Raw genomic sequence first — 19,011 nt, 5'->3', positions numbered from 1 at the left:
ATGAGTGCATGTATAACTGGTGAAATCTAAATAAGCTCTATGGATTGTACCAATGTCATTCTCTTGCTTTTGCTATCATACTATAGTTATACAAGATGCTAACATTGGGGGAGCTAGGTGAAGGGTGCACAGAACCTCCCTCTGCATTTGTTTGCACATTTCTTTCCTGTGAGTCTATAATTATTTTTAAAAATAGTAATAGTGTTTTTTAAAAACCCCAGTAATAACATTTTTTGGATGCTAAATATTTTGCTTTATATGTAGGACATAATTTCTTCGTTTTATGTATTAAAAATACATTTTGGTTCTATCTGTGTCATTTTGTGCTCAAGTATAGTACAGTATATTTAAAAGTACAGCATCTGATGTAAAAGATGTTAGTTCTCTGGCATAGAGATGTCACAGTGGAAATGGGAGGATTTATGCCACTGGACTTGAAGTTTCCTAGGGTAGAATTGTTGGTGTGTTGTGGCAAACAAGCCCCAAAGTGACCTCAAATGATCCCTGCCTCCTGGTGTTCACCCCTTTGTATAATACCCTCCCCTAGAATGTAGGCAGGATCTGTGAATTTCTGTGACTTGTTTCTAACCAACAGAATATGACAAAAGTTATGAGATGTTACTCCTGTGATAATGTTACTATATATATCTATATAAACTCTGTGTTGCTAGTAGATGAGCTAGTCAGACTCTCTTTCACTGGCTTTGTAGAAATAAGCAGCCATGAAGTAAGTGGCCATGTTGGAGAAGCCCATGTAGCAAGGAACTGTGGGTGGCCTGTAGGAGCTAAGCATGGCCTGCAGCAAAAAACTGAGACCTCAATCTTGTAACCATAAGGAATTGAATTCTGCCAGCAACCTAAGGGAGATTGGGAGCATACCTTTCCACAGCCAAGCTTTTGATGAGAACATAGCCCTGGAAGATAACTAGATCACAGTCTGGTAACACCTTGAAGCAGAGGACTCAGCTAAGCTGTGCCTGAGCCTCTAACCTACAGAAACTGAGATAATAAATGGTTTACTTTTTAAGCCACTAAGTTTGTGGTAATTTGTTACTCAACAATAGAAACGTAATACATACATGAATCCTCTGCAAGGTCCCACTTAGAGTTGAGGCCACAACCCACACAGATCTACTCCCCATAATCTGTCTCATCATCCTGAGACGGAGAGAGGTCAAAAAGAGCAGCTTCACACATTTTGTTTTTTGGTGACTGTGTCCTGAAATAGTGTTGTTTCTTCTTCTTATTTGTCAAGGGGGTACCTTGACACAGCTGAGCCCAGGGTTTTACAGCCCCATTGTTAAACTGTAATCAAGAAGTTTAATAGGTTTGTTTGTTTAGAATTTTGTAATCATCAGTTCTCAGTTGTGGCATGACTAATCAAAACACATTTATATTTGGCTTTTGGAATGTGTTTTATGCTTTCATTTAAATATAGTTACATAAACCTGAGTGACTTCATATTCCATTCAGAAAATAGATGGCATTATATCTTGGATTCAAGCAAAGTACCCAACTTAAGCAGGGTGCCTGTTATGAGACTTGAAAATGTGCATTTCACATATTTTTTAGCTCTTAGTTGCTCTAGGTTGTTTGTTATGTGAAGAAATGGCCTTGTGAGATTTACCTTGAGGAAATTAATTGAGCATTCTGATTCAAGAAGCCTCTTTTGGGGCTGTAGGTTGCATTAGAACACAGAACTCAACAAGAGGACAAGGAATGTTATCTATGAAATTTCTCAAGATCCGTTGTTGAAGTGTATCAATGAGACCCTGAAAGCATTTTGGCCCAGGAAGAAGACATAAGATGACATCATTTTTATTTATTTGTATCAATGTATTAAAAGGTTTATACTTAAGCTAATATATAGCTACACACACATTCTGTTAAAAACCATATAAATGGCAATAATACAAAATGAATATGGTCTGTAACATACTTTGACATTCTTAGAAATAGATGCTATTAAGAAAATATGACATTTTACTGCATTTTAAACTTGGGGAGGAGAAAGCACTCTCTAAGTGTATCTACTGAGGCGATGAGTTATGAAAATGATAACTTACTTCCTCAATTACCTTTGTGGGATGTTGAAAGGACAAATCAGGCAGAATGTATAAAACATTTTAAGCATCATGGAAAACGTGTGCTTGATGCTTTTTTTCCATACAGTGAAAGGTTTTATACACGGAATTTTGCCTTCCTGAAATCCTTCACTGACAGCTTTTCCTTTAACTACTGCTTCTCTCTTTGATTCTACTATTCGCTCATTCCAGAACTATCTTCTCTCATCCAAATATTCGTGTACCCACCTTAGTTTCAGGCCATCAGTTAGAAATGTCCTCTTACCTCCAAACATGCTATTTGGAGAACATTCATATATGGGAATCAATTAGTAAACCACGATTGACCACAGGGATTCCAAGGCACCTCTGAGTCCTTGAATGAGGAGATAGCGTGTGTATGCACTTTATACATTTTGAGGTAAGAGAGACTGTCCCCTTTCATATTTACTTAAAGTTTATGAGGTTTTCAGTTCATGTTTCCCTGTTATTTCTCATTATGTAACTTGCTACTCCTGGGTAAAAATAGTTCAGTGAATCATGAGCCTGGAAAAGGGTTTCACCATGTCTCCAGGTGAGAAAGACCTAGAGAAGTCAAAAAGCTCATCAAGTTAGGAACACTAAAGTGGAAGTTCTGCTCACCAGGAAGCCATGAGGATTGAAGGCAAATGGGTTGTTCCCTTACAGCTAATTTCTCTATAATAAGCAGAGAAAGTTTATTAGCATAAGCTATGCCCACCTACTCTATACTCACTTCCCCACATTAAAAGTTCTTTTGGTTTTCCAAAAGATATGTTGGTATAGCAAATCTTCAAGTGCTCCTGACAGAATTGAGAACTAAATAGAATTAGCATTTCCTGCCTTTGCATCAAAGGTAAATGGAAGAGGAGGAACTTTTCTAGGAAAGGTAAGAACAGCCATTTGGAGGGGACAAGTTAACTATACAGTCATCCCATATAGCCATGAGCAAAGAGATGGATTTTTTTACTGTGACACCCACTCCAATTCTCTTAGCTTCCCAAAGGCATGCAGTAAATAAGAAGATGCATTTGCCATTTTTCACTGTATAACTCTACATCTAGACTTTCCTTGAGAGCCCAAAGTACATGAATGACAAAGTATAATAGAATAAGAAAGGGTTGGATTTTTGTTTTAGGCTAAGTGCATGGCAGAAGCTGTTACGTAGTATATAACTGTAGACTTCCAGGTCCTGTCCAGTAAAGTCATAGATGTTACTCATTGGTATGATAAAACCCTGCTCGTCATTGTTGGTTTCGTGGAAAAATGGCCTTGTGATATTTACTTTTATGTCATGTAACTAATTTGGGGTTTGCAAGGTTAGACTCTAAAAGCTATTGCTTTCCTCTTAGGTTATTGGCCCAGAATTACGTTATGCTATGACTAGAATACATTGACACCAGGTGAATGGTGATGCCTCAGTTATGGCAGATTATAGCAGCTCTTGAAACTACGTTTCCCATAACTGTGGCTGATGGAATACAACAGAAGAGGATATTTTCAACTCAGCCCTTTTTTGGGGCCTTCAAAAATTGGCTCGATGTTTTAATAATAAACATTCGAGAGCATTAGATTCGAAATGTCAATGTGCTAAATTTAAAGAGATACAAACACTTGGGTTCACTAATACTAACTGTTCTCATCCCCTCTTATTCTAACACTGGTTTCTCTTCCAGGCTTCAATAGAGCATTTCTTTCAACGCACCTTAAGTCTTCATACCTATCATCAGAAGCCCTTCTGATGTAATAGGTTCTGTTTTTTTCTCTGGGGACCTCATGAGTCCTAGCACTATGAGTGTCTACAGTAAGCACAAATTCTTGCACAGACATAAATTTGATTTTCTATTTATAGTCTTTGTTTCTTTTCCCAGTGATCTTTGATCTGTTACTCATGGGAAGGAAAGAGTCTGTGCTTGCATGGACTAATCCACACAAATCAAAAGTACCCTAACCTCTGGTAGTAAAGTCCTTCTGGGCTTGGACTATTTATATGTAAATTATGCTTCCAAATTTGGGGCAAAACACTAATATCAAATTGAGCCCCCACTACCCTGTTGCAACCACATTTACACTTATACTTGACAAGACTTGTGTTCTAATTTAGGGGTCAAAAATATAGCCACCATATTCACAGAAAGAAATAAGAAATATGTATTGCATTTCTACCTTATACTGGGCACTTTAATGCATTATCTTGATCCCTACTGAGAGTTGAATGCCATTATGTGTATTTTTACAGATAAAATTGCAAAGGTTTTTAAGTTAAATGACTTGCCCAAGGACACACACCTAATAAGTGATGAAGCTGTGTTTCAAATTCGGATTTATCTGAGTCCAAATCTACACTCCTTTTTGCTGTACTATATTGGTTTTGCATAAATATATGTGCTTGGATATATTAATATAAGAATCTTCAGTGTATTTCTTCCAATAGTGACTGGCTTTTAGGAGCCAATTGATAGAAAAATGAATCCAGGAACATTTGAGAATACCTTTTTCATTGTCCTCTCCAGATGTGTTTTCCCCAATTCAATTTCACTTTATAAATATCCATCAAGTGCTAATTATGGGTAAGTTGTGGCACTTTGGGCACTGTGCCTGACAGATATAACTTGGCTATGACACATATTTGTGATTTACCCAGAGAGTTTTATGCTGAGGTTTGCCTTCCTGGCCTGCTCAGTTTTGAAATAATCTCTATTCCTGGGCCCAGGGTCTATCCCCGCAGTGTTAAATTAGGTAGGAGGCTACTTTATGGCAACAGACCTAAGCGATATTAATAGCTTGTTTTTTCTGTTATGCCTTGGCTTCCCTTGATGAATCAAGTGCCAAATTTTCATATCTTTATCCATAGTTCCTAGCAAGGAGATGGCAGCTTGGAGAAGTGATAGGATTTGCTCACACAGCAGGTTACTGCTGGTGGCTAAACTCCATGAAGTTCAGAATCCATTAAGTCCACTGTCTTTCCCAGGTGCCATATTGGTGCCCATATTGTACCTGTGTGCAAATGTTTCTGTGAAGCGGTATTATTCAGGTGTCTCGTGGTTTTGCAAACTATTGACCCTCTCTCACCTCAAACCACTCCCCACTTTCCAGGAAAGAGTGGCAGTGTGTGTGATATAACGAGCAGAAATGTGTCTAGGCTTTGGAATCAGACAAATTTGAGTTCAAAGTCATCCCTCTTTGTAACTGTGTGTGGTCTTGGAGAAGTCTGTTGAACATTCTGAGCTTCAGTGTCTTATCTGTAATATGAGGATGATAATAACTACCTGGCATATTGTTGTGACTGTTAGCACTAATGTATACAAAGGGCCTAGCACAATATTTCAGAAAAGGTGTAGATATCAGATGCCAGTCTAATTAGAACATTGCTTTTTAATTATATGCATGGAGGGGTGGAAGGGGCAAGAGGAGGGTAGCTGTGTCATGGTATTTGTGTTTCAATTTTGGGTGTGTACATTGCTGTTAGTGAGTTTGCTTCAAACTGGACTCTCCCCTGCCATCTCCTTTGCTCCTTCCCTTTATTAAGCTTTATTGTTTAGGCCCTGTTTCCAATTAAAAGACAGTTCTCCTCCCCCACAGGACAAATTTGCCCACTGTTTTGCTTTTTTTTTGTGTGTGTGTGATTCAAGACTGGCTGTCCCCCAGATTGCAGCTGATAACCCTTCTCTTCCCAGTAGCCACTACTGCCTCTTCCCAGAAATTTTAAACAGGGAGCAGCACATATGGATTAGGGCACAATCTCAGAGTCAATGAAATGGTGGCTCAGAGATCTTTCCAGGACCAGTGGGAATCCCATGTGTCATTGATGGGAAAATAAGCATCCCTTGTCATCTACAAGTCTATGAGTGTTTGCTGCCACCCCTAGCCCTCCAATGCAACATGCTCATCCTATTCTTATTTATTTTCTACTCCTCTTCCTCCTCCCTTTCCAGGCCTATCAGACTGAGTTATAATACCACTGATCTCTTCCTTCCCTCCCACCCCTCTCTCTTTCTCTCTTATTGCATTTGTACTTTTATGGTCAGCCCTTCTGGACACGCTATCAAGAGTTGAGCAGCACAAAATCCAGATGGTAACAGTCAGCCTTGCTCTAAGCCCTGGCTGGTAGGTGTTAGAATTTGATTACTGTAGTTAGTGGCCATTTAGGATTCAGCAACCTTAATCCCTTAAACATAGCCTGGCTAGAGAAGAGTGTAATTTTACCAGGTGTTTGCCTGCAGGGAGAAGTCGGAAAAGGATGCAGATCTGGATGGTGTTTTTGCCTGCAGGGAGAAGTCGGAAAAGGATGCAGATCTGGATGGTGTTTTTGCCTGCAGGGAGAAGTTGGAAAAGGATGCAGATCTGGATGGTGTTTCAACAGGGAAATAAATGGAGGTGAAACACTGTGAAAAAGGTAGCAAGCAGTAGGTTCTAGGGTAAAACATCTGAACAAGCTGTGGGAAGTTGCTCCCTGGGAGGGGAGGCAATACTGAGAGCCGCACTCTCAGTCTTTCTCAGTAAGATCCTTGTGTGATGCTTTTGTGCGTAGTTGTATGGCCAAGTTAATTTTTTTATTACTAGGAGCTATCCAGGTCAGAGGACAATTTCCCTTTGGGTCCAGCGTCATATTACTTTCGTTAACCAAGAGAATGCCTGCCACTGGCACACTTGATTATGTCATACTTCTTTACCAGTGATGATGGCAGAGAGTTTTATTGCAGGATAACAGGAAAGGTAAAACTAGGTTTTGAAATATGGACTACTAATCAAAATGATATCAAACAACACAGAACATATAAAGTGTGGCGATAACAGTGAAAAGAGCCTTGTACTGGAAGTCAGAAGGCCAGAACAAGTTTACTACTTAATGACCTTGGGCAAGTCACTGTACTTTTTTGAGTCACGGTATTATTACCTGAAAAAAAAAAAGGCCAATAGCATTACTTACCTGGCCTACCCCTCAGGGTTGTGTTCAGAATCAAGTGAGAATCTTCAATATCTTTATAACCAACAAAGTGCTGTGTAAATTAAATAATTATTACTTTAATTACTTTAGCATTTAAAATTAAAAACAAAAACAAAACTGAACCAACAAGCTGTGATTCATACCACCAAACTCCTGCCAAATCTGCCTTCTTCTGTCGATTGACTTAGAATAGGATATAATTTCCAATAAGACCAGTGGTTTAAACCTTCCTTTTTTCCTTCCACTGAAGGGATAACTAGTTATTCATGTCCTTGTGAAACCTCAAGAGAGATTTTAGCTCTGTCATTTATTAACGCATTAGGGAAACTACTTCATCTCTTCAAGACTCAGATTAGCATGGCGTCTACCTTTCAGAGTTGCTAAAATCAAATGAGATAACCAATGTAACATGATTAGCATAGTCCTTCCCACATAGTCAGGACTCACCAACTGTTAGCACTTCATTTCACTATTATTTCTCCAGGAGGCTTGTCCCTGATAGCCTCCTGTTACCAAGAATACATTCACATTGGCACAGCTTTTCAGCTTTGTTACCTGGCCAGTAATTTCTGTGGAACCAAGGCCCACAACATAGTCTCTTCTTTGACAGACTAGTGTCTCATGCAGTCACTTCTCTTCCCTCTCTTTTCCCTCCAAGTGTGATAGACTGTCAAACTACCGTATCTCCTGACTCCATGTGAGGCAATTGTGTTCAGCCAAGGACAATCCTCTGCTCAGAGGCAGCAAGGCTACCCACAGCTTTAGGAATTGAGTGAGGGCTCCCATCAATCTGTCATCACCCATTCTACTCCCAAGCCAATCCAACCCCTGAGGTGACCTTACCTGACACTTTCCTCCTGCTCTCACCTACCACTGGTGGTACAGAGGCATTCTCTTTCTCTCTCTCTGAGTCTCTCTCTCTCTCTCTGAATATCTCTCTCTCTCTCTCTCACACACACACACACACATACCCATACACACTCCTTTTCCCACCACTCATACACAACTCCTAATGAATTAGTGAATTTCATCTTCCCTAGACCACCACTGCTGCAAGAAGCAAACAGAACCAACTGGTCTAGCATCAATTTCTGTCTACCTTCCTCATGATTCTTGGTAATGCCACTTCATAAAACTGAGAAAAAGTAAAAACCAAACCCACACATCCCCTCTTTATAATCTAACCACTTATTCCCCAGAGGACTTTTTAGTGAATGTATTCTTAAGTATTATTCAGGCCTTCAGATGGCTGTCTGCATGGGTCCAGTTTGGCAATAAAACAATCTCCCCAGCTCAGGAGTAAACATGTACTTCCCAAGTACACGTGATTAGGTGATGTGGGCTCACCATCCCCACTTCTAAGAGGCATTTAAAGCCATGACTGGAAATAAATGGGTACTTTTAAAAACCAGAGCACAGAAATCACCAAAATTGAGTTTCTCTGTTTTGCTGTTTGAGTGAGTTGTAGCCAAATAAGTTACATACAGGCATGCGCTGCATAACAATGTCTCAGTCGATGATGGACCTCATATACTATGGTGGTCCCATAAGATTATAATATTGTATATTTACTGTACCTTTTCTATGTTTACATACACAAATACTATTGTGTTACAACTGCCTACATTACAGTAATAGGTTGTACAGGTTTGTAGCCTAAGAGCAATAGTTTATGCCATATAGCCTAGGTGTGTAGTAGGCAATACCATCTAGGTATCTAGGTTTGTGTAAGCATACTCTCTTGTTAGCACAATGATGAAATGGCCTAATGACATGTTTCTCAGAATATAACTCTGTCTTTAAGTGAGGCATAACTGTATTTGCATATTTACAAGCTTCCTTTTTGGCTTTAGGTTGCAAGCACTTTTAAATACCTCTGGGGGCTGAAGTCTCCAGATTTAGAAGCTCCCAAGCATGGTCCAGCATATTGTTACAAAGTTGTATATATGCAAAATTCAGGATTATGACATTTCAGGTACCTCTCTAAAGGACTGTTTTTTTTTTTTTCCCTGCCTTCTTGTGAAATCATTTGCAGTACATGGTCCCCTTCAAGAAATTCAGCTAAACTAGTGGGAAATCTGCAGATATCACTGGTCCATGGCTTTTCCTGCTGGGTGAAATAGTGGCCCCTGGGGGAAAAAAGAAGTGAACTGAAGTGATCCCCAAGTTAGATCTCACACCCAAGTCAGATCATGATAACCATCATCATGTAGTTATTTGATATGAGAGTGGGGTGGGGAGAGACAGTAAAGTAAAAAAGATCAGGGTTCAAACCCCAGCTCTGCTATTCACTGCGACTTAGAACTAGACACTTAACCTCTCTGAGCCCCAACTTCTTCACTTCCCTCACAGGACTGTGGCTGCGGGCATTAAATAAGATAATGCATGTAAAGCAAGGGCAAATAGCAGGCATTTGCCAGCCAGAAACAAATCTCTTCCTTTGGAGAAGGAGGGTTGAAGAGAAACTTAGAGAAGAAATTGCTACTCCTGCTGCTTCTAATGAGGGCCATCACCAGAGTCACAACAGGAGCCACAGCTCTCATAGTAGATGGTTAGGATAAACAGGGCATGTTTCTTGGTGGTGGGAGCCCAGGGTTAGTTAGAAGCAGTGAGGGAAGTGTCCCTGAGAGAATAAACGTCCACGGAATGTTAGCAGAACCTTCTTCTCTGGTAGCTTATGGTCAGGTAAAAGAATGGAAAAGAAGGCAATTGGAAGCAGGCATTGCTTTGTCACTTTTTATGCGATGGCAGCACCAGATAAGCTAATTGATGTCCTGACCTCTGTGATCTTGCTTAGGTTGAGGACCAGGGTCCAAGTTACCCTGGTATCTTTTTGGAGGAACTTTGTGTGACCAAAACACTTCTTTTCTAGGCAAGCAGCAACTACTGCTGTAGCCATAGGGGTCTCCCATGAAGCTTCCACTTATACTATTCCTTTCACTGGATTTCCTGTTTCTTGGCTTTTGGCTCTCCAATGGTCAGAAACAATCCTCTTTCCCCTACTCAGAACTTTGAGTCTTCCCGGGATTTGTGGAGCAAAGGCAACCTTCTGCAGGAAGGTTTATCATAAGCCACTTTTCTCCTCAAACCCCCAAAGCTCTTACCCAGCCCTTCCTTTTGATCCTACTCTTAGAGTCAAGCCATTTTCCTGCTGGTTTCCTCACATGCCATTCCATGCCATTCCCCTAGAGCCCTGTAACTGTGCACATATTCCAAGAGGCATTCCCAATACAGTGAAATCTCAATGGCTGCAGTTATAGGGCACCTTCACTCACCTTACGGAGGTCGGTGAGGAGTCCCAACACAACTGAAATACGGTGGCCTGAGGCCCAGTGCTCTACAACTAATTTGCTATTTGACTTGAGTAAGCACAGCCCCTCTTGGAGCATTATTTTCATAATCTCTAACAGGGCAGGGAGATCTAAGATTACTCATTACTAAGGTCACGGTTAGCTCAGAAAGTTAAAAGGCCAGTTTTGTGGCATGAACACAGACTTTGAACTAACATAGACCAGAGCTTGTATCTCCATCCTACCAACTTAACAGTGGCCCCTTGTCGCAGTGAAATGGCTTGTTCAAGGCTGCACAGCTAGTAGGCAGCAAAGCCAGCATTCAAACCTATAAGTAGTTCTGGGCGGGCTCAGCAGAGCTCTTCCTCCTTCCTGGATGCAGCTAGTCCCAGGTCAATTACCAAGGGCCAGGTTACCACTTTCAGAACTTTGTCAGCCTGGGCTCAGATTGCTCACCTCCTCCCCATACCCCAAACAATTAGTGATCCTTACCCTCCCTAGGAATTCCAGTAATAGAAAAGAAGAAGGGGGGAGGGGCAGAGAGATTTGAGAAGACACAGGCTTAAAGGCTAAGCTTCCATTTACATTGTTCCTTTCACTGGGTTTCCTGTTTCTATGTTTTTGGCTCCCCCAAAACTTATAGGTGTTTAGGCTTTATGGTCCCAGCGGACTAGTTTTAAAGTCATCAACTCTTGATATTTATTTTATCAATGTACTCAGACCAGTGCAAAATGACATGTATATACAGAGTTTTTGCAGTGTCATTTGTAATAAAATAAGATTTGAAAGCACTGTCTTTCAATAGGGAATTGTTTAAATAAATCACATTACATTCATTTAGTAGAATGCTATGCAATTGTAAAAAGAAAGGAAACCACTTAACATGTATCAACATCTAAAAGGGTTCATTGTATATTAAGTGTAGAAAGCAAGAAACAAAACATTGTACATAGAATGCTACGATTTACAGGAAGAAAAAAGAATATATGTGTATATATGTTTGCTCACGTGTGTAAAATACCTTTTTAGTGATATGCAAGGAACTGGTTAAAGTTTTTGCCTATTCATAAAAATAAATACGTATAGCATCATTATCAACTTTCTTTTATTTCACTGATAGAGAACAGGGACACAGACGTTCATCTATAGCTCTTCCTTAGCACAGGAAGCAGTGGGAGGAGATTTGCAGATACAGTCCTTGCAGACCTGCGTGGTAGAAAGATCTGGCTTTTCAGTGTTAGGATGACCACGAGGTCTCAGTTTGCCCAAGACCCTCCTGATTGTAGTGCTGAAACTCCTGGGAAAACCAGGACAGTCGGTCATCCTATTCCTCATCCTGCTGCTGCAGCCCTTAGACAGCCAGGAGGGAAGATTCCAGTAGTGGCATGAGCAGAGCAATGGCAGCAGCCCTTGGCTCCACAATCCACAAGTGACAAGGGACTCACAGAGTGGCAGGCATATGCTCTGTAAGGTATTCTCATCTAACAGACAAGGAAATTGAGGCTCAGAGAGGTTAAGTGATTTGCCCAAGGTCACACAGCTAGTAAGTGCTGGAGCCAGTCTGTCTGACTCCTGCCATGTCAACAGGACCCTGGGGAATGTAAAGCTTTCAGTGGAGCAGTGGGTCTGACCTTTCTTAAAGCCTAAAGCACCCGGAGTTGCATTTTAACCAAATCAAACACAGTTGCTTTGAATCAACTTTGGCAAGCGAGTGTTAGGAAACAGCTTTCTTCCCAGCACTCTAACCCAAGCAAAGACAATAGATGTTCCAGGTCTTTGGACTGAAGGAGTCATAGACAGAAAGCTGGCCTTCTCAGTTGTGCCCGTAATAATTCAGTTCTCACCTGGGGAATGATAGCTTACTCATCCCCCAACTTGATCCAGCCTCCTACACAAGAGCAACAAGAGAAATTAAAACGGAAGAGCAGCCAACTAATAACAGGTAGTGGCGCATGTCATGATGCTTGTCTACTTTTTGAGTGGGTGGGGGTGGAATTCAACTTGGCTTATAACAGGGGACCCTTTTGCTAGGAAAAGGTAAATAATTCCCCAAAGCCTTATGCATCAAAAGCGAACCAAGCAGGCTGGACATGGTGGCTCATTTCTGTAATGGGATTACAGAGGTGGGAGGATTGCTTGAGCCCAGGAGTTCAAGACCAGCCTGGGCAACATAGAGAGACTGTCTTTACAAAAAGATGAAAAAATTAGTCAGGCTTGGTGGCGGGCACCTGTAGTCTTGACTACTCAGGAGACTGAAGCAAGGGGCTTACTTGAGACAGGAGTTTGAGGTTACAGTGAGTCATGATTGCGCCACTGCACTTCAGCCTGGGTGACAGAACAAGACCCTGTCTCTTAAAAAAAATGCACCAAGCAACAGAAAAACAGATGTAGCAGATAGTAGAAGCTTTAGGGACTTGGGAGAAGCATAGGAAAAGGTCACAGCAGCAGCTGTACTTGCCCTTTCCCAATTAAGCAGCAGGCGGGTGTTAATTATATACAGGAAATTGGGCTGCTTTACAGACTCTGTTGAGATATTTTATAGAAGATATTTTATAAATATGGATTGAGGGAAATGTTTATCCTCATTAATTTATTAATTTACACATGCTGAGTTGTACAGAGCACCAGAGAGAGATACTACCTGTGCCAGGGTGTGGGAGTTTCTGGGAGCAATGGATTTGGGTATTGGTTTATCAAAGAGGATTCAGAATGAAACTGAAGCAGAGTTTTCCAAAGCTTTAGCCTTCTCTGCAAGGGCTGCCATGGTTTTGGCAAAGACCATTTTGTGTGAACACTGTACACAGGACCTGAATTACGTATGCCTTGGAGTCCTACATTCTTGAATTTGAATGAAGCCAATTGATCTCTGTGGTGATTGAATTCGGGACAATAGACTAATTAGCACTATACTCACTCTCACCACAAAACAATCAGCCTTGAGGGTTTAATAGTAGAAACCATAATGTTATTTGGGTTTTAATGTCTAATAGAGCTGGCAGGAAGAATTAGGAAGCCTGCCTGCAGTGTGCTGTGGTTTAAGAAGCGTCGAGTGGTAACATGACATTTCAATATGTACAAGGATTCTACAGCCCTTCCTAAATTATTTCTATCTGCAGCATCACAGATATTGCCACAGAAATGTGGCAGCTTGGACCAGGAGGACTACATGTGTGTCCCTTCTTATGAAATAGCTGTGTGCTTATAAATGTGGCCACCAAGCAAAATTTCCCATATGGAGTCCCATTCCTCATTGCCTTTTGTACTAACATCAGAGATGCGTTCTTCTGACAAATGTTTTAACTCCAAGATGTTGCAAAGTCTCAAAACTGCAAAACAAACATGGGCTATCTTATTTGAGAGGAAAAATTTCAACTATTTCCTCGGGCAAGCCACTTGAAGATGCTAATTTCAGGGTGTCTTTCATAGGACAGAATTGCGTTAGAAAACGCCTTTCACTACCTGCTTCAGAGGGCTGATGAGAAGCAAAAGCACTTTATTAATTACAAAGTGCTGTCAACATGTGAATTCTAATTACTCTTCCAGTCAATCTTGGACTGTCACTTTAAAAAAACTGGAGAACTCCCTTCTCGCCCGCCAACGAATGTTAGGTCTTTAGAAAAACAAGGAATACCATTTGCCACTTTGAGGGAAGCTCATTAAGAGTTCTAGTATGGAATAGTCAGAGCTGTTCATAGAATACTTTTGTGTGTGTGTGTGACGGAGTCTTGCGCTGTCGCCCAGGCTGGAGTGCAGTGGCGCGATCTCGGCTCACTGCAAGCTCCGCCTCCCGGGTTCACGCCAGTCTCCTGCCTCAGCCTCCTAAGTAGCTGGGACTACAGGCGCCCGCCACCACGCCCGGCAATTTTTTTTTTTTTTTTTTTTTTTTGTATTTTTAGTAGAGACAGGGTTTCACCGTGTTAGCCAGGATGGTCTCGATCTCCTGACCTCGTGATCCGCCCGCCTCGGCCTCCCAAAGTGCTGGGATTACAGGCGTGCTCGCCGGGCCGAGAATACATTTTAATTCTTAGCAATCTATGATCTAGTCATTCAGAATAAAGTTTGGCAGGGGGATGGGGTGGGGTCTGTGTTCACCCTGTTGTGTACATACTAATCAACCAGGCCCTCCCAGTTTTCTCATCACGGGGAGAGGAAGCACAGAGTCCACTAGCATTTTGTAACTGTGGGTACTTGGACAAAGTAAGGGAAACCAAGCCTCAGATTTACTGTCTGGAAGTCAGACGTGATACTGCATAGTTGAGAGGAGGCAATGAGATGATATTATCTGCCAGAGGCCAGGGACCAGGAAGCAGTATGCAAATCTTCTTAGGGGATAGGCAAGGGTTCTCCCTTCAGTGCCTCCCTTGGCAGGCAGGATGCATTTGCTTGTTACCTTGCTTCTTCCAATTTTTGCCTCAGGACCTTGTTCAGTTTAGTAGCCCCAAGCGGGTAAAGATTGTTTTGCATGCACATAGTTTATCGACTTGGGGCAATCAAGCAATGGATTTTTAGCTTCTGCCTGTTCAAACTGGCTTCCTGGGGCTGCCTATTGGTTTTGGGGTTTTAACAAAATAAACAATGGTTTATTTAGAAACAGTAATTGGGTGAGTAGGGAAGTTTCCCCAAAGGAGGACAGAATTCAGAAGGAAAAGGACTACAGGTACTTTACCTTTTCCAAGATCCAGGTTTGGGCATTTGTGGAAGTTCAGAGCTGATGACACAGAGCCTCTGTTTAGAACTTAAGGAACTCTTATTACGCACCCTGCGAAGGGAGGCATTGAAGGGAGAGCCCTTGCCTATCCCCTAAGAAGATTTGCATTCTAACTTAATTAACAAAAAGTAGGTTTTAACTTCATTTTATCTTATTCAAAGCAATACAACTTCATTTGGTTCCTTCCAACAATGCCCTCTTGGGTCTTTTAACTTGGTGAAGAGGTTTATCTCACTAAACAATTTTAGAACCACAGAGCTTACCTGCTCCCTAGCCTTGACATTCTGTTCTTGTCATGGTTGACTGTGTCCTCCTGTTTCCAGTTTCCAGATGGTAATTTGGCTTTTGACAGAAACAAAGTAACTTGATAGGCAAAAGAAGGACAGTTCCCACAAGCTACCAACCCTGTTCTGGTGCCAAAGGATTATAAACTTTGTGTTGACAAGCCATAGTATCTGTGAGAGTAATTCCAGACTTAATCTAAGATGTGTTAATAATAATAATAATAATAATAATTTATTATTGGAAAGTAGCTCCACAATCTCATCATCCACTTCAGAAATAAATCTTCCTCATCTCCACTGGTAGACACACATTGAAACTCTCCCCTTCTCATACCCTCAGACCTGGGGTATCAGGTATAAAACAGATTACTTCATTTCTGCCATCTCTTTTTCCCTTAAAGAACTCAAACAACCACTCCCTCAAACAGCCAGGGTGCAGACAGAGCTTTTGTTGTATTTTTCAGTGAATATTCCACATACTTATGCCCCTGCCATATCACATGGGTATATATTTATGTTCCTTTAACAATTTTAACATTTTAGTCCCTTTAATTATTTTTTTCATTATTATAGCTTTATACTAGGTTTTAAAACCTAAATAGCAGGTAGTTCCCTCTTAATTATTCTTCTTTTTCAGAATTCCCAGCCTGTTTTTGCTTGCTTATTAAAAAAATTAATAGACCATTTTTGGCAGTTTTAGATATATAGAAAAATTGGAAAGTAAAGAATGTACCCATATACCCCCTCCCACCCCCTCCCAGTTTCCCCTGTTACCTGCTTGGGGCTACTAAAGTGACCAAGGTCCTGAGACAATTATTATTATTATTATTATTATTATTACTAACATCTTGCATTAGTGCAGTGCATTTGTTACAACTGGTGAGCCAATATTGATTTTTTATTATTAACTGAAATCCATCATTTACATCAGGGTTCATTCTTGGTGTTGTACATTCTATGAGTTTTGACAAATGTATAATGACATGTAGCCACCATTACAGTATCATACAGGGTAGTATCACTGCCCTAAAAATCTCCTGTGCTCCACCTATTCATCTCTTCCCAACTGCCCTTGAGCTTCTGGCAGCCACTGAGTTTTTTTACTGTCCCTATAGTCTTGCCTTTTCCAGAATATCATGTAGTTGTATTGATATAGTTAATGTAGCCTTTTCAGATTGACTTCTTTTACTTAGCAATATACATTTAAAGTTCCTCCATGTCTTTCCGTGGCTTTATAGTGCATTTATTTTTATTACTGGATAACATTCCATTGTCTGGATGTACCACAGTCTGTTTACCCACTCACCTATTGAAGGACATCTTGGTTGTTTCCAAGTTTTGGCAATTATGAATAAAACTGCTATAAACATTCATATGCAGGTTTTTGTGTGGACATAACTTTTTAATGCATTTGGGTAAATAGCAAAGATTTCAATTTTTAGATCATGTGGTAGAAGTATGTTTGATTTTGTAAGAAACCACCAAACTGTCTTCCAAACTAGTTGTACCATTTTGCATTCCTACTAGCAATGAAGGAGAGTTCCTGTTGCTCCATATTCTTGCCAGCATTTAGTATTGTCACTGTATTGGGTTTTAGCTATTCTAATCCACATGTAGTGGTATTTAATTGTTGCTTTATGATGTATTAATAATTTTTAAAAGTTATTTTTCTAGTTGTTGCTCTGGGCTTATACATCTTTACTTATCAGAATCTATTTCAGATTTGTATTAATTATGGTGAGATATAGAAAACTTATTCCTATATAGCTCTATTGTCTGTAAGGGTCCCCTGAGTGGTAGAGCTTAATTGGGGTCCCCTGAGTTGAGGGTGGCTACTGGTTTGTTGGGAGTAGGCTCTGAATAACCAAACAGGATGACTTGCTGAGGAAGGGGATGTGATCTACAGGCAGATAAAATAGGAACTTGAACAAAGATAATAATTTCTCCTTCTTGCTCATAGTAATATCATTAAAGAGCTTATCAAATGCATAAGCTAAAATCTGAGTCCTCTTGGGCTATCATATTCACAAGTTATAAATTGAAAGATTTTTGTTTACTAGCCCATGACTTGCAATGCCTGAAAAATAGGTTCTTTAAGGGTAAGTGCTTCTCAGAACAGGCCAAGAGAATGTAGTAGTGTAAATATCTGACAGTCAGAGTTGCAACACTTTAAACTGTGAATGGAGGGAAGGGAAAAGTAGCCAACCAAAAACTGTAAAATGAGCTGGTACAGGGGACATTACATACGACAAAATAAGAAGAGTAAAGGAAGCATTTAATAATTTTAACAGAGCAGAACAAGTTGGGAAAAGGGCAGAGATAATGGGTGTTGATTCAGTTGTACAGAATTGGAGCCGTTAAATTTTGGAAATTAAGTCTTTAGCAGAAAGGAGTAAATAGGACTGCCTAGGTATTATGAAGACTTAGTATGGAGAAGTATATGGATAGAGGTGAGAAGGTTAGGATAAAAAAACCAAAAGCCATTTTTGAGAACTGTACTTTAGGCCACCTGGCCAGAAAGGGGAAAGGAACAATATATTATTAATGCTTACAGCAGTTGTTTTCTCTTGGATGACTCAATTTCAACAATTTAAATATAATTTCTTACTCTCTCTCACTGCAACCTCCCTCCTTCCCACAAGATCTTATTGTTCTCTTTGTTCTGACTCCTCAGCACCATTCTTTTGCATCCCAAGGGTGTTACAATAACCTTGAAACTCCCATAAGCTATGAAGAGGGCTCAGGTAAATTGTGACTGCTTATGAACTGACTTTTCAGTTGAGATACAGAGGCTCTGTCTACTAATACTATCCAATTGGTTAGAGAATTGAAGAGTGTATAAATGTGTGTGTATGAGTACGTGTGTGTGTGTGTGTGTATGTGTGTGGTGTGTATTTGGGAGAACAGGAATGGCAAATAACTGTTTAGATCAGAGTCCTAAACTCAAATTCCTGCTGGAGTCAGGCACCCCATCTGAAGGGAGCAGCTGGTACTCAGTTTCTGCAGATTGTTGCCATGTGAGAATATAAATGCAATGTTACCAGATGTTCTAATTTTTTTTTTTAAAAAAAGAAACAGGAAACCTGAATTTTTATATGAAGTCTTCCACCTTTCAAATATTACCAACTAATTTGAAACTCTGAAAAACACTAGGTAGGCCAAACAAAATACTTCTCCAGCCACCCAATGGTGAATGCTAATTTAGATGATAGAATTCATGGTAGAGCCTTGATGTGGTGATTTTAAACTCAGTCTGGCCCTTTGTCCATTAAGTATGGATTTGATTCCAGCTTGTTGGGGTTGAGTACTTCTCCCAAATGGCAGTCTTGCATGTTGGTTTGTATCCTATAACTTAAGTGAGAACTTCCTCAATGATGAAAATGTTAAGTAGACTCTATGCTTGGTTAGGATCAGTCTGTTCAGCAGGTAACTGAAAAATCAGTGGTTAGACTATGAGATGTAAAGAAAGTAATCAGAAGGTAGTTTTCTTGTGGTTCCTTTTTATGTGCTTGCTCCTTCATGAGATCATGAGTCCGCTGAAGACAAACCATGGTAAAGACTGGATTTGGCTCTAAACGTGTTGAGAAGCTATTGGAGGCTTGCAAACAAGGAAGGAACATGATCTAACTTAATATTCTAAAAGGAACACTCTAAAAGAGCTGACAGGAGAGCCCTGTCTGGAGCTACAATCTGGAGACTT

At 40.4% G+C, this 19,011-nt stretch overlaps 1 protein-coding gene across 3 annotated transcripts in view; it reads left to right on the top strand.

Moving 5' to 3' along the window:
* DGKK (diacylglycerol kinase kappa) overlaps nucleotides 1-19,011 on the top strand; it is a 105,284-nt gene that overhangs the window by 26,976 nt on the left and 59,297 nt on the right. The window lies entirely within an intron of this gene.

Source organism: Pan troglodytes, chromosome X, assembly GCF_028858775.2.
Source record: "Pan troglodytes isolate AG18354 chromosome X, NHGRI_mPanTro3-v2.0_pri, whole genome shotgun sequence".
Taxonomy (NCBI): Eukaryota; Metazoa; Chordata; class Mammalia; order Primates; family Hominidae; genus Pan; species Pan troglodytes.
Note: the sequence above shows the minus strand (reverse complement) of the source record. Positions and strands in the feature narration are given on the sequence as shown.